Below are 12,647 nucleotides of genomic sequence, written 5' to 3'. Positions count from 1 at the left end.
CCCACTTATCCAAAGGATTACAAAAATTTCACTGATCTCATACATTTTATTTATTATATAAGACCAATATACAAATCAATGTAGAAAATTTGGAAATTACAGAAAAACTAACACAGGAAATTACAATTGTTTTATTTCACATCCAAAGGTAACCATAATGACATTTTTAGTACATCTTCAGTTTGTTTTAAAATCTATTCTGTATATACAAGAATATAGTCTTTTTTTTTTTTTTTTTTTCCAAGAACCGGGAATTGAACTCAGGCCCTTGCACTTGCTAGGGAAGTGCTTATTCTACTGAGCCATCTCCCCAGCCCCTTATAGTCATATTTTTAAAGCACCTTTTTTTTTTTTTTTGGTACCAGGAATTGAACTCAGGACTTCAAGCTTGCCAGGTAGGCATTGTGCTGCTGAGCTATATGCAAGGCCCTTAAAGTAAATTTTGTTTAAAAACTAGATCACACACACACACACACACACACACACAAAACCCAACCCCCCAAAAAAAAAAACTAGATCACATAAATACAAACTATTTTTATAGCCTTCTTAATATTCAAAGAGCAGTTTTCTTTCATCCTCTCTATGGCTGTGCAGTACTTCACCATCTGGATAGCTATACAACAGTTTACTTAAGCAATCCCCTATTGCAAATTTTCATTACAGCAGAAAAGAAATGAATTCCCAATCAAACAGTTGTCTTCCATTTTTCTCAATTGCAATCCTGGGATAAACATTTACAACTAAATTCTGAATTTTTTTTTAGGATAAATTCCCAAACACAGAATTACTAGGTCAAAGGATATGGAACCTCTAGGGTGTTTAATACCCATTACTGAACTTCCATCCAGGAAGGGCATACCAATTTATATTTCCATATGCACTGTATGGCACTGCTCTTTTGTCAGCATTGGGTCTTATTTCTATTCTAGGTGGCTAAAGGAGACAGTGATATTTGCCTTCTTTTAATTTACTAATGAAGAATATGTTTTGTTTTGTTCTGTTTTTTGGCAGAACCAGGTATTGAACTCAGGCGCTTGTGCTTGCCAGGGAAGCGCTTATTCCACTGAGCCATCTCCCCGGCCCCAAGAATATGGTTTAACAGTTTTATCCATTTGAAATTTTTAAATGAATTTCCTGTGCATGTCCTGTCACATCTGGCACATGCTCTCTGAAGTTATTCGTATAAAAATTACAGAGTAGGTAGGGAAGAGGTGGAAGAAGGAGGGTGAAAGCTGTTGGACCTTCACTCCGATCTCACATCCCCAAGGGAGGAAGGACTGGAGATAAATGGTGCGTGAAGCAGCAGATCACTGGAAACTTGTCCTTGGTGGGGGCTGGCCGTTCTCCCTCTTCCTGGGGTGCTCCCGGCCATTATGGACCCCTCTGCTGCATACCCAGAGAGGGCTCTGTGCTTTCCAGGCCTGGTCTTTTACTAGTCTTCTGCCTGCCTCTGTGCTGCCAGGCTGCCTTCCTCATCTCTGCTCCATGAAGGGTGAAGATGGCAGAGCCACATACTCAGGGCTGAAGACACACACTGTGGCCAGTGAAGCGATGAGGGGAAGAAAGGATGGAGGCAATGTCCAAGGACTGAGCAATCTTTGTTGTAACCTACGGGTAGACTCCATCTACCCACTTCCGTCTCCCACAGTCCACACACATCCTACCCTTCAGCTCAGGTTGCAGGAAGGCTGGGGTAAATGGTCTACTGGTAAATGGTCTACATTTGATATTTATTTACTTATTTATTTATTCATTTATTTATGTTTTCCAGTTGTCATAAATGGAGACTAGGATAGAGCTCCCTGCACATCTCCCACCAAAGTGAACAATTTCCTGTAGCCCTTGAACTGGATCACCATCTATTAGGGAGACTGGGCCAAGAGAGAAACCCATCAGGTCAAGCATGAGAAGCTGGAGATGGTTTATACTGTCTGGTGTTCAAAAGGAGGTCACAATGCACAATACAACTCCCTTGGTTGCTCAAAGGGAGAATTTCCTGCCTACACAGGCCTGAACTGAGTCTCACATACTCCTCTGGAAAGCAAAATCAGACAAAAAACAGCACTAGCAGCCAGAACTCTGCCAGAGTTCTACTTTGGATGGTAGCAAAAACCTTAGGCCACAATTGTCTAGTGGGAAGTCCCTCTTGAGACTGAGCTTCTACTACTGGCCTTTTAAAATATTGAGGGGCTGGGCAGATTGCTCAGCAGTCTAAGTGTCTGCCTGGCAAGCACAAGGACCCGAGTTCGATCCCTAGTCCTGCATGCCATGCTGGCCTCAGAACTTGGCATGGTGGCTCATGTCTGTAATCCCAATGTTGGGGAGGCTGAGACAAGAAGATCACTATGAGTCTGAACTGCATAGTGAGACCCTGTACCAAATAAATAAATAAATAAAAGATTTTTTAAAATAAAAAATAAAATATTGAATGATTGATTGAGACAGGGTCTCACTGTGCAGTTCAGGCTGCTGACCTTAAAGTCACTTTGTAGTCCAAGCTGGCCTCCTCATAGGACCCTCCTTGCTGCAGCCTCCTGAGTGCTGGGATAACAGGTGGGCCCCACCATAACCAGATCCTACTGGCCTTTTGCATTTGTCTAACCCTAGTCTCACCTTCCATCTGTCCCTCTCCAGCTCCAACAATTTATGTCAAAAGCTATACTGTTCCCACCCACAAGGGAAAGAGAGCCCAGCTCTGAGTCAGCATGGATGGACTTCTGATTCCCTTCTATATCCTCATCTGTGGGATTCCCCATTCCACAAGTGGTTAATTAGAGATGTATAAATGTTCCCTATGGATAAATACCCCTAAATCTAGAATCTAGAATTATCTTAAGTCTAAGAAAATACAGGAAAAGAAAAAAGCATGGGATGACTATTCAGACTGGAGTTTTAGTGTTACCCTTCCCCTGAACACAAAATCCACTGCAGGAGCTCACCTGGAATGGTTTGTAGGGGAGAACTGGAAATACAGAAGTCAAAGAGGAAATCTAGCTAACAGGATAGACTTCCCTTTTATTGTTTTTTTCCTATTGGCACACAGAGTGGCTAACCTTGGGCACTCTGAGCTACCTTTTCTCTAATTCAGCCAGTGTCTCTAGTCTAAAACTGTTCTCTTGCTGGACCATTGTGGATGAAAGTTCTTCAACTGAGCTGAGTTCCCTTTCTCAAAAGCTCTCATCACCTCTGCCTTCAGACCTTCCCAGCCCCAGTTCTGTCACCTTCCAGATGATAGAGAAACCAGCTCTTCTTCCTGCTCTTCCTCCTTGAAGCCAGGGGCAGAGGGCAACAGTTCTTCAACTGGCAGCTTTAGCTGGGTCAGGACATAAAGCTTGCCACTGAAGAACTACTGCGGCTCAGCCAGGTGAGGACACGGGAGGCACAGACTCCTAAAAGGAAGAGGGGAAAAAATGGGAAAGATCTACATAGGTCTGTCAAAGCTCTGCTAAGACTTTCAACCTTTTAATGATGAAGATTTCTTGCTTAGCCAGGGAACTGCAGGAGCTCAGAGACAAGCAAAAGACAGCTCTAAACTTCCCCTTACCCCTCTTTACATAAGGAAACTACAGAAACGCTTTAGCAACCCACCACATGCTACAACATTAGAGGAGGGCAGGACCTAAGACCCTGGACACACTCCATCAATAACTCATTAGTAAATGAGAAGTTGGACCTCAAGTTCAGAATTGAGTTTAGTGATCAGCTCATCTGACTTGTTCACAGGGAATTCAGCTGGAAAAAGAGGGGTGTGTGTGTGCTAAATTGGGGAACAGTTTGGAAGGGAGGTGGTTTAGAGTTTGGCAGTTCAGGAGAGATTTGGGACTCTGAGGGAGAGGAGAGCAAACCCAAGGCTGGCAGGGAGGGAGGTACGGGCAGGGTGGCTGGGCAGCTTCCTCAGGGCTCTCAGATGCCAGGCATTCCGCTTGCACATTCCGGGTACATCTGGTATGAATTCCAGGCTGTCTGCCGGCCCCTCCATGTCTGAACTTTGTTCCAAGTTCTAAGCCCCGCCCCCACAGTTCCAACGCATGAATCAGCAGGAAAAGCCGGGCCCTGCAGCAAGGCCCGGGGAGGGGGCTGGGGGTGTGGCAGGCTAGAGGGCCCGGAGCTGGGGAGGGCGGGTTGACCATGACACCCTGACCAAAAGCATGGCCCGTGCTAGAGTTGAGGGGTCCAAGGCGATTTTGCCATGAAAATTTTTATATACAAAGAGTAGAAAGATTAGAGTGGGGGTAGGGGTTTTCAACCCTTTCTGAAAGCCTTTTGGGAGGCATGGACTTTGTAGTGTCTGTCTCGTCCCTTTCCTGTGTGACAGTCCAACTCTGTCCAACTCCCCTCGGTCTGAGACGACTCCATTCAGTTCACAGGATTCAGCCGCTGCTGAGAGTTTGTGCCAAGCAGGTGCCCTTGGCTGCGGGGCGGGGTGGGCCCAGGGCACTGACCCTCTGACCAGCTGCTCCATCAACCCTCTGGCACCCTGACAGTTTCTAGCTCAGTATGACAGCCAGGATGACAGGCTAGATGAGTTGAAGGCTGGAACTAGGGCCAGAGGGAGGTGGGGGTGATAGCCTAGTTGAGGCCATGGGGAGGGGCCAAGAGTTGGCCAGGAGGTGGGGAGAGAGGGAGCCCAGTGATGACTAACCCAGCGCCCCACCCAACCAGCCGGCTTCCCAGGCGGTTGGGGCCTGGCTTGGGCCAGGGGCCTCAGGACCGGACAGGCTGAGAGGGGAGGTGCAAAGGTGACCTTCTCTCCGCCCAAGTCGTCCAGTTAGGCTGGGAGGGGGGAGTAAGAGTTTCCAGGCCCTCCTCCGGTCTGTTTCCTCCCCCCAACCCCCCCTCCGCCCGACCGCGATGAAACCCTAACCTTTGGGTTGCATAAGGCACCCGCACTGCCGCCCCCTACTCCCTTCCCCTCCCCCCTTACATAACATCCCCGAAGGGAACAAGAGGAGGGGCCGGCCAAGCGACCCCTTCCCTGCCAGGGAACTGAACTAGCCCTGACCCGTTGAGCACCGGTAGAGGAAAGCACCTCTCTGCTACTTGTTCGTCCAGATCCTCTCCAACCTCTCGAACCTAGGGCTCCTGTATTCCCCGACCAGAGGGCGCCAGGGTTAGTCGCCCCCGACCCTCTGGCCCCAATTCCTCTCAACTATTCCGTCAGACCTTCCACCAAAAGTCTCGGACTTTCTCCTTAAACCTCCTGATAATACAACTACAGCCAGTCCAGGCCCCTCTCCCCCGGAGTGTCCCTGCCCCGCCGCCCCCTCTCCCCTCCCCCGGAAGGGCAGGGTGTGGCCGCCAGGACCCTACTTTCCACCATTACCCCGTTACATTCCTCTCTGTGTGACCTGGTCCCCTGATCACACCCACCTGGTGCTGGGTGTGGGGGCTGCTGAGGTAGAGGAGCAAATCTCTGCGTCCGCTCCTCACGGCCGGCGTAGCTGTCTCTTTCCAGCGCCCAGCACACACCGGCTCCAGTCTCCGATCAGCTGGCGACGTCGTGACGCACAAGCTGAGATCGCACCGCCCAGGGCCAATCACCGCCCACTGCTGGGCAACGTGACCACACCCACTCGGGGGCACCCGCACTTCTCTCTGATCCCGCCTCCCCAGTCATCTTGGCTGGATTGGCAAGGAAGCCACCCCTTTGACTAGCGAAGCTGCGCAAAGCCACGCCCACCAACTCGAGAGCTAGCCAATAGATGAAAAGGCGTGGCTCAGCCTTCGCCTGGGGGACTTGGTTAGAAGTGCGCTACGTCAAACCAGAGTGGAAAGAGCAGAAGGAAGTAAAGGAGTGTGTGTTTGCAGTGCATACTGGTATAGGTAGTTCTCCGCTTGACATTCTCATTCCCAGAATGCAACGCACTCTGTGAGTTGGCATTTTTAAACTGATTGCTGAATCCATCCCAGGGAAGTCCTTAAAGGGTTACAGCCCTTCACTTTTAGAGCCATGAGTGCTTCTTTTAAACATCCCCAAGAACGATTTGCAGGCCTCTGCAGGAGGTTATAGCTCTTTAAAGGAAGGTGGAGCAGGCGAAGCAGCAGGAGTGTGCAGAGCTGAAGATTGAAATCAGTCTCCGGGGCAGTAGAGACTCTCGTAGAACTCTCGAGGGCTTTTGGAGGAGAGAAGGTTGCTTACCTCGCCAGCCCCAGCTGGAGGTATCTAGTTCACCCCTCCTGGGAGCCCTTTCTAACCAGAGGAGCCTTTTCTTGTGAATGTCTTGTCCCGGTCGCGGAAGAGCCCCAGAGTCTCTCAAAGAACTTTTTCCTGGGAAGGCTTCTGGTCAGACATTAGAGGATGGGAAAGAAAAAAAGAAATTAGGGGAAAGGCCGTGCCAAAGTACCATTGGCCGGAAACCCCAATCTTTGATCAGTCCCCATTCTGTCCCGCCCTCCAAAGCTCTTCACTGACTCAGGCCTACTTAGGGAAGAGATTTTCGAGGTGGAGACCAATGAGGAAGCTGTTCCTTCCCCAGGGGCCAATGAAAGGCTAGAGGGCGGGGGATGGGCAAAAACTGAAATGAACCCAATGACTTGGCAAAAGCTGCCGAATTGCTTATTTAAAGGGGCAAGCCTGAGACCCAGTGAGCTCTATCGCTTGTCTACCTCATCACCATCACCAGGCAGGAACACGTGGATAGGGATCCACGTCTTTTCCATAAGCTAAGCTGCATAGTGAGGGTGACAGTAACTGAATCCCGGAGATGATCTTGGTGGGATAGTTGCTTCTGCGCTAAATACAGATTCCAGCAGGTGATTGCCATGGTTCCTTGCAACTCCAGAGTTCTGAGTCTGTGTTCAGAACATTGTGCCTTTAAAGAGACTTCCTGCTTTCCGCCCCAGTAACAGCTGATTGTTGGAAAGTGTGACCTCAGGGGACAAATCAGCTGTTACCACATCCTCCTCCTAGTCCCCTCATCCACCCACAGTGGATAGTTAGGAAAGGAACTGGAACCCCAAATAAGGGGTACATAATTGTGTGATCCTTTCTTCATCACTCCAGCACCCCCCTTCTGAGATAGTTCTTCGGGTTCTGAGCTTGGAATGAGAGGCATTTCCTGTTAGCACAGTCGGCTCAGACACGCCCTCACGGTCCAGTGGGGAGGCCACTATTGGGATTCCTTGAATGCTGGCTGGTTGTGTGGGTGCTCTAGTAGGCTACTGGGGACAGCCTGGGGACACAGAGGCCCAAACCTAGGGGAAACAAAAGGCTGTGGAAAGCAAACTGTGGAGTCAGAACCCTGCTTCCCAGGCCAACTGCTCACTACTCTGGTGCACTATTCTGTGCCAGACAGGGACCTACCGAGGGGACTCTCTTGTCTTCCCCTATTCACTCCCCTTCTAACTTCTGGGGTGTCACTCACCTGGTTCCCTGGCTGCTCTATGCTTTTACCCTCTGCTCCCTCCCACCCCCAACAGCAAGGGTGTTGATGTGGAGCTGCCACGGGGCTGCGGTGAAAGACTTTTAGGCTAGGAAGACCTGCAGAAAGACCCAAGTAAATGTTTTGCCCTAAGCCTGAGCTGGGAGTCAGGGTCACTCCAGGACAAGTTTGGTGTGAAGTCCCAGGACTGACTTGGCAAGGTTGGGAGAAACTGAGCAGGGCCCTGGCCAAGCTTGGAAGAAAGAGAAATCTCACCAGCTGCCCCATTCTCTGTTATCCTTAACTTAGCAACTCCATCCCGTACCTACTCAGGGCCCTTGGGGTGACACTTTTACATTTTGTTCTTCTCTCTAACCTTTTCTTATACCCTCCAGGTCAAAAGCACAGGCTATGACTCTGGGATTTCTCAACCTCAGGACTGATGACATATTTTCTTTCCTCCTACTCCTCTTACTCCTCCTCCTCCTCCTCCTCCTCCTCCTCCTCCTCCTCCTCTCTTTCCTCTCCCTCTTCCCCCTCCCCCCTCTTTTTTTTTTTTTTTACTGAGGATTGAACTCAGGACCTTGCATTTGTCAGGCAGGCAATTGTGCCACTGTGCTGTACCCCCAGCCCCAGCTGTTGACATTTTGAGCCAGATAATTTCTTGGTATGCATGAAGGGCTGTGTACAACAGGAAGTTTAATACCATCCCTGGTCTCTACCCCAGATATTAATGACAACTCTCAGTTGTGACAACATAAAGTGTATCCAGACATTACCAAATGTCCTCTAGGAGCCAAAATCAACCCCCGTTGAGCACTCCTGAGTTAGGCAAACTTAAGTTCAAATTCCAGCTCCTTACTAGCATATGAAAGGTACTTTCCTCTTCTACAAAATACGGGTGAATAATGAATAGCCATGGTTTGTTGCTTATTTGAAGATAGGCACAGTGGCACATGTGTAATTCCAGCTACTTGGACAGTTGAGGCATGAGGATCACAGCTTAGTGAGACCCTGCTCAAAATAAAAAATATATATAAAAGGTTGAGAATGTAGTGCAATGGAAGAGAGTCCGTAGGTTCCAAAGATTCATTGCCCAGTATCACCTGGCACACTGGCCCATAACTGGTGCACTAAATCTTAGATTCTCTCACTTTTCTCCCTGCCAGATCAGCAAGAGCTGACCTTGTTCAGCATGGGCTAACTGCTGGGGCAGCCGTAGTCTCCCTCTCTGACCAAGATATGGTTCTGGAAACCCGATAATGAAGTTGGCAAAAGGAGGTGACTAATTTGATCTCAGATTCCCCAAAGGCCAAGAGTACTTGAGTTGGGGTTCAAGGGAGGAATTCTGTAGTAAGGGAGAGTACAATTTGGAAATAGAAACATAGAGTATTATTATTATTGGTTCTGGAGATTGAACCTAGGGCCTTGTGCATGCTTAGAATTCTGTCACTGGGCTGTAACCCACCCCCATAGCATATTTTTCAGGAAGTGTTCCAAATATTGCTGTATCAGAATTACCTGTGATACTTTTAAAAAAGTCTGTTCCTGGATAGTGTCTTACTTTTCTCATTTCTGAGACAAAAAATTCAACACTCAAATTTAAAGGAAGAAAGGCTCATTGTAGCTTACGAGTGTGCGGAAGTTTTACTTCATAGTTGGCTGGCTTCAAGGCAGGGTGACATGGCAGAGGGTACCACACAACAGGCAACAGGCAGCAGGTAGCAAGCAGCAAACAATGACAGCAGCCCTCTTTCTGTCTCATGTTTTATCCAGGTTACTGTCTCTTAGATTTGGTAGCACTCACACCCTTAACCCTAGCATCTTACTGTGAACCAATCCCAGCATCTTATCCTTGATCCCAAAATTCAGATGAAGCTTTGGGAGCACATCTAGATATGAGTCATAACATCTGGGGATAAGCTTGGTGGTACAGCACTTGCCCAGCATGCAAGAGGGCCTGAGTTCTCTCCCTAGTATCACAATAAACCAATGTTTCTATCTCTAGTTCTCACACTAGATTGCAGAATCAGAAGTGCAACCTAAAGTTTGGAAATGACTTCTATCTGTGCTGAGGGTGTAGTTCAGTGGTAGAGCACTAGCTTAGCATACATGAGGTCCTGGGTTTGATTTCCAGCATTGCAAAAATATAGATAAAACCACTTCTCTATGGTTCATATCAGGTAAGTTGTGATGCCCAGGAATCTTTGGACCCGACATGGATTGCAAGGGCATCTGAATTCTAGGCAGGGAACAGAGAATGGCAAGAAACAAGATTAGATACATCAAGGTCACTAGAACCTATAGCATAAAGCCAATAGCACTAGGGGGCAGCACATACACACACAGATTTGCAGAAAAACAAAAAAAACCCTGCCTGCTCTATCTAGGTAAATCTAGTTTTATTTGTGCTGAGAATGGGGCCCTACCTCCTGACCATCAAAACAGATCTCCTGGATCCCATCCCAGCACCAAGAAAATAATCTAAAGAAATTGGGGGTGTAGCCCAGTAGCTGAGAATGCACCAAGGGGGCCAACAGGTTTGATTCCCAGCACCACAAATTAATAAATAATTAATAAATTCAAACTTAAAAATTAAACCAGGTATGTAGCTCATAATCCCAGCACTTGACAGACTGAGGCAAGAGGCAAGCTCAAGGACAGCCTGGACCACAAATGGGGATCCTGTCTCAACACACAAAAATAAACCAAAACAATGTTTTTTACCTTTTGATAACACAATTATTCAAATATTACATTGGGGCTGGGGAGATAGCACAGTAGAATAAGTGCTTGCCCGGCAAACACAAGGAAGGGCCTGAATTCAATCCCTGGTTCCACAAAAACAAAACAACAACAACAACAACAAAAAACATTGAATGTGTACATACACATATGCCACAAATTTTGTTACATATTATTTCATCATTAAGAGTTTGTTTGTTTTGTGGTACCAGGGATTGAACTCAGAACCCTGTGCTTGCCAGGCAAGCGCTTATTCTGTTGAGCTATCTTTCCGGCCCATCATTAAGAGTAGTACAGGGGCCGGGGAGATGGCTCAGTGGAATAAGCACTTCCCTGGCAAGTGCAAGGGCCTGAGTTCAATCCCCAGTTCCGCCAAAAAAAAAAAATAATAATAATAAATAAATAAATAAATAAAGAGTAGTACAGTCTGCAAATTCTCAGTTGCCTGAGTTGTTTTTTTTTTTGTTTGTTTGTTTGTTTTGGTTTTTTTCTGTATTTAGGACAGGGCCTACAGGGTCTCACTATGTAGATGGGACTCATAATGATTCTCCTGTTTTCAGTCTCCCAAGTGCTGGGGTTACAGGTGCTTGCCAACAGGCCCAGTCTCAACTGCCATCTCAGTGTATCCCATGGGCAGAACCAGCAGGGCCACACTGGGATTGAATCCCAGCCGCTGCACTGTGCCTAAGCAGGTGCTTTAATCTGCTGAGCTATCAGGCTGGCCCTTTGAGTTGGTATTGTTGATAGTGGGTGTAGTGGTTTGCCAACTAGCATGGTGCTGGGTGTGAGAGGCCCAACTGAGGATTGTTGCCAGCAGCATAAGAGGCAGAACTGGAGAAGCTATTGAGAGGCTGTTTAGCGAAGCTGTTTGGAAAAGGCTGCTGGAGCTGTTGGAAGCTGCTGGCTCTCATATGCTATGCTACTGGAGGACCTTGTCCTGCTGGCTTTCCTGGTGAACTTGGCTGTTCTGGTTGTAGTTGGAGCTTAGGGCCTTGTTGTCACTGAGAATGGCTGTGGTTCACTTTGCAGGAGCTCTGGCCCTCACTTTGAGAATGACTTCTCGGCTCCAGAGGGGAAGATGGTGTGCTGCTCAGCCTTGTGGAGAAGCTTGTCATGCTGACTTTCCTGATGGGAACTCAGCTTGCTTCATCTTATCACTGGAGGAGCTCAGGACCTCATTATTGCTGAGGACAGCTGTGGTTCTTTTGGGGAGAGCTCTGGTTCTTACTCTGAGTGTTGCTTCCTGGCTCCTGTTCAGATCCCTCAGATTGCTAGCACAGATCCTTCATCCTGCTGGCATAAGCTTTCTAGCTTCCACCACTGGCTTTTGGGCCTTTCCAGAGCAGATCCATGAAGTAGGCCTGCATGAGACATTGTCATGGGCTCTAGGCCTCCAGCTGGACTTGTAAGAGGCATTGTTATGGGCTCTACATTTTCAGCTGGACTCATGCAGGATATTAAGATCCAGGTCCTTAGCTGGATTCTTTGATCTTTAGTGTATGGACAGATTTCCTGCACTTTTGTATATGATTCTTTGGGTGATTATAAAATAATCTTATGTGTCCTGTGTTGTATTGTTTCCCTTGCAAAAACTCCAACTGCGACCATGGGCTTAAACAACAAAGATCTCAAAGCTTCTTCCTGGAGATCACATCTTTGGGCTATACACCAGTGAGTTTAATCCAGCCAAACAAACAAAAAGTTTAAAAACCGTACAGACATACTCCCAAATTCTGGTATTCATATCAAAGTTGGGGATGAGGAGGCTGGGGAGATAGCTCAGTAGAATGAGTGCTTGCCTGGCAAGCTCAAGGGCCTGAGTTCAATCCCTGGTTCCACCAAAAAAAGAAAAAAAAAATGTTGGGGATGAGGAATTGTCAAGGACACTTTACGACCCTGGTTAAAAAAAAGTGAACAATTAAAAGGTAAAAAGAATACTGGTTTTAGAATGAGATAGGCCTGGGTATGAATGCTGGCTCAACTTTTTTTTTTTTTTTTTTTTTGAGATTTGTAGTTCAGGCTGTCCTCAAACTTGGAGTGATCCTCCTGCCTTAGCCTACCGAATGCTGGGATTACAGACCTTTGCCACCACTCCCAGCTTTCAACTTTTTCTTAGCTTCTTACATGATCTTGGGCAAGATTACAAACGCCACCTCATCCTAAAATGGGTATAAAAATAGCTTTTTAAAGGGGTGATGATGATGATTAAGCAAAAAGTGCTAGCAGGTCACTGGTTTCTGGTAAATGTTCCATAAATGGTGATTGTAGTCATGGGATCGAGGACATCAGGGGCTCCAGCTGTCTCTAAAAGAGAAGGTGGATGAAACCTGTAGGCTGAGCCATTCCTATCTCCTCATTTACTTGTTTATCAGGTCCTCTCTTTAAAGTATCTTTAAGGGGTCCCCAACCTCTATCCCAAACTCTTACAAGACTCAAACACAACCACACCACAGCCAGCACACTGCAAACCATGGCTTACCTGCATGACACATGAGCCCAACCTAAGAACCCCTCAAAGGGGTCATGTAGTTCTGGTTT

At 47.4% G+C, this 12,647-nt stretch overlaps 1 long non-coding RNA gene across 1 annotated transcript; it reads right to left on the bottom strand.

Moving 5' to 3' along the window:
- Positions 1-755: 755 nt before the first annotated feature.
- LOC111817850 lies at positions 756-5,587 on the bottom strand. Its single transcript, XR_002821954.1, has 3 exons — positions 5,374-5,587; positions 3,225-3,392; positions 756-1,537 (listed from the first exon to the last, which is right to left on the bottom strand). It is a non-coding gene; the product is annotated as an uncharacterized LOC111817850 (long non-coding RNA).
- Between the last annotated feature and the right edge of the window lie 7,060 nt (positions 5,588-12,647).

The sequence above is a fragment of the Octodon degus genome, unplaced genomic scaffold (genome assembly GCF_000260255.1).
Source record: "Octodon degus isolate 3935 unplaced genomic scaffold, OctDeg1.0 scaffold00072, whole genome shotgun sequence".
NCBI lineage: Eukaryota > Metazoa > Chordata > Mammalia > Rodentia > Octodontidae > Octodon > Octodon degus.
Note: the sequence above shows the minus strand (reverse complement) of the source record. Positions and strands in the feature narration are given on the sequence as shown.